At 42.0% G+C, this 3870-nt stretch overlaps 1 pseudogene; it reads right to left on the bottom strand.

Moving 5' to 3' along the window:
- Positions 1-504: 504 nt before the first annotated feature.
- On the bottom strand, positions 505-955 carry LOC115275530 (annotated as a pseudogene).
- Positions 956-3870: the final 2915 nt, after the last annotated feature.

The raw sequence follows: 3870 nt of genomic DNA, 5'->3' as shown, positions 1-3870 counted from the left end.
CATCTTAAATCAACGTCATGCCCTAGTATATAAAATAAAACCAAGAAAATAAGACCCAGAAACCTTTTTTCTCTTCTAAAATTAGTGACCTCATGGACTTTGTTTTACAGCCTATAGAAGATGATTTAGTGATCCTTTTGGTAAACAGGAGGTTGGCAACAAATAGCAACACCTCTGCTCATACCACCAGATCCCAGGAAGGTTACAGGAACCTGCCAGCCTGTTGGTACCTGTATACTAAGGAAAATATGGTACCTTGGAAGGCTCTGGCTTGGTACAAGGGAGATCCCTAGTGCCAGGACAAGCACGTGAAATTTAAGCTATCAAAAAATCTCCTGTGCTATCCGTGACCCAAATTTTAGCACCAGTTTTTTTTCATTTCACTTTCCTGGGTTGAAACATAAAGAAACCAGTGTCCAGAGGCAAATGACACATGCCTCAAACTTGCTGCCATCCTTAACTTCTTCATAAACTTCATATAAAAGACCAAAACTTCCATTTCTCTTTTTAAATAGATTTCTGTTGTCAGCTCAGATGGCTAATTGCAAAGACTTCAATTTCCCAATGGACAAGAGAGACTCCTTCATCTTCCTGGTCATGGTCGGGATGAGGTGCATGTGGTCATCCACACACTTGGTCACACAACTCTCCAGCTGCTGCTTCACCTGAGGCTCTTTACTTCCCGCATCTATTGAATCTTTGGCTTTGTCATTGCAATGCATGGTGCACTGGGCCAGGCGGTCCTGGAACTTCTCCAACTCAGGGCTTGGGCCAGAGGGGCATGGCAGCGTTCAATGCACTGGTGCACCTGCTGCATGGACGCCTGGTTGTCCTCACAACAGTTGGCACTACACCGGAACATGAAGCCCTGCATCTTCCGGATGTTCTCTCTCTCCAGACTCTTCACCATGGAGTCCACCACCTCCTGCACCCGCAGCTGCTGCAGTTCCACCATGGCGACCCTGCGCTACACCCCTGCGTGCCGGCGCCCACATGGAGTCCCAGGCTCCTCCACATTCTTTAAAAAATTTTTTTAAATGTTTTATTTATTTTTGATACAGAGAGAGACAGAGGCAGAGAGAGAAGGAGACACAGAACCGGAAGCAGGCTCCAGGCTCTGAGCTAGCTGTCAGCACAGAGCCTGATGCGGGGCTCGAACCCACAAACGTGAGATCTGACCTGAGCTGAAGTCGGAGGCTTAACCGACTGAGACACCCAGGTGCCCCAAATTTCTCCACATTCTTATCAACACTTGTAACTATCTGTCTTTTTAATTTTAGCCTCCCTAGTGAGAGTGAAGTAGTATCTCAATGTGACTCAATTTATTTTTGACAAAAGTCCAAAGACTATTCAAAGGAGAAACGAAGTTCTTTTCAACAAATACTACCAGAACAATTGGATATCCACATGCAAAAGATGAACCTCAATCCTAATCTCTCATCATAAACAAAAATTAACTCAAAAGGGATTATAGACTTATGCTAAAGGCTAAAACTATAAAAATTCTGAGAAAACATAGAGGAATATTTTATTACCTAGATCAGGCAAACAGTTCCTAGATATTATATAAAAATATATAATCCATAAAGAAAAAAAGATAAATTAACCTTCTTCAAAATTAAGAACATTTGGGGCACCTGGACAGCTCAGTCACTTAAGTGTCTTCTCTTGATTTCGGTTCAGGTCATGATCCCAGGGTCATGGGATTGAGCCCCAGTTTGGACTTTGTGCTAGCATGGAACCCGATTAAGAGTCTCTCTCCTTCTCTCTCTCTCTCTCTTCCTTTGCCCTGTTCCTCGCTTTCTGTCTCAAATAAATTACAAAATAATAATAATAAATAAATAAAATAAAATAAATTTTAAAATTAAAAGAAGTATTTTTAAAAGTATTTTTTTAAAAAGACCCTTTGCTCTTCAAAAGATATTGTTTGGGGTGCCTGGGTGGCTCAGTCGGTTAAACATCCAACTTCGGCTCAGGTCATGATCTCACATTCATGGGTTTGAGACCCGCATCGGGCTCTGCGCTGACAGCTCAGAGCCTGAAGCCTGCTTCAGATTCTGTGTCTTCCTTTCTCTTGCTCATGCTCATGTTCATGAGCTCTTGCTCATGCTCTATCTCTCTCTGTTTCTTGATAATAAATAAACATTTAAAAAAATTTTTAAAGATATTGTTAAGGAAATAAAAGGATGAGCCACAAATTAGGAGGAAATATTTTCAGAACATATATCTAATAAAGGACTTGTATCCACAATATACAAGGAACTCTCAAAATTGTATAATGAGATAGCCAATAGCTCAATAGAAAATAGGCTAAAGATTTAAACAGATACTTTGCCAATGAAGAAAATAAGTACATGAAAAGATGTTCAACATCATAGTTATTAAAACCATAATGAGATACCCACTCAAGTGACTCAAATTAAACAAAAAATACCAATTCATAGTGAAGATATGGGGCAATTGGATCACTTACACCTTATCAGTGTGAATGCAATATGGTACACTCTGGAAAACTGGCAAGTTCTTATAAAGTTGAATATATAGTTACTATATGACTCTGCAATCTCATGTCTAGGTATTTTACCCTAGAGAAATGACAAATTACATTCATACAAAAATCTACACATGTATGTTTATAATAGCCTTATTTATCATTGTCAAAATGTGGAAACAATTCAGATGATCCTCAACTGGGTAAAAAAATAAAATATGGTTCATTTCTGCAGTGGATCCCTACTCAGCAATTAAAAGGAACCAATTACTGATACACCCAACAGCATGTTTGAATGGCAAATTGTACTATGCCACGTTAAAGAAGTCATACTCAAAACGGTATGATTGCATTTATGTCACACTGATAAAAAGACAAAACCAATTGGGATCGAGAGCAAACAAGTGGCTGTCCAGGATTTAGCGTGTGTCAAGGAGCCAACATCAGTGAAAAGTAGGAGATTTGGGGGGACGATGGAACCATTCCATATTTTTTTAAAGTTATTTATTTTGATAGAGATAGAGTGAGGGGGGCAGAGAGAGAAGGGGAGAGAGAATCCCAAGCAGAATCTTTGTAACAGCACAGAGCCTGACGCCGGGTTTATTCTCATGAACCATGAAATCATGGCCTCAACCAAGATGAAGAGGCAGATGCTCAGCCGACTGGGCCCCCCCAGGCACACTGGAACTGTTCTGTATTCTAATTGTGGCAGAGGTTACAAAACTGTATATGTTTGTTAAAACTGAAAAGAGTGAATTATATTGTATGTAAATTATACTTCAATAAATCTTTTAAAATTACACTTTGGGGGTGCTTTAAGTAGAAGATAGAACTAAAAATACACAGACAGTGGGGAATCTGGGGGGCTCAGTCGGTTAAGCCTCTGACTCTTAATCTGAGCTCAAGTCATGATTTCATAGTCATGGGATCAAACTCTAAACAAGGGGAGCAGAGACTGAAACTCAGCAGCACGATACCTGGTTATACTCTGGTGGGAAGGGTGAATCCCCAGGAGCAGAGTGAAGTCCAGGTAGTCCTCGGCCAGATGGGAGAGGCGGTTCCCTTGCTAGGAAGACATTTGGTAGAGGCGGCGCAGCTACCCCCGCAAGGCAAGGGTCCCAGCAGACCCAGAGAACAATCATCGTTGCTGGTGCTGAAACAAGGACTTAAGGCGCAAGCCTGGCGCCAGATGTGTGCTGTGATTTTCCATAATCCCAGAAACGCTGCTGCTATGCGATCACGCGAACTTTCTCTGCGGCAGGCTGGCGCCCAGCCACAGTCTCTGTGCATCGGTAGCAGCTCAGTCTCCCCAGCGTTCCTGGGGATGGGCCCGCACAGGCCATTGCTCAGGGAGACCTTCCCCCAGAAAGTCAAAGCCG

Source organism: Suricata suricatta, chromosome 12, assembly GCF_006229205.1.
Source record: "Suricata suricatta isolate VVHF042 chromosome 12, meerkat_22Aug2017_6uvM2_HiC, whole genome shotgun sequence".
Taxonomy (NCBI): domain Eukaryota; kingdom Metazoa; phylum Chordata; class Mammalia; order Carnivora; family Herpestidae; genus Suricata; species Suricata suricatta.
Note: the sequence above shows the minus strand (reverse complement) of the source record. Positions and strands in the feature narration are given on the sequence as shown.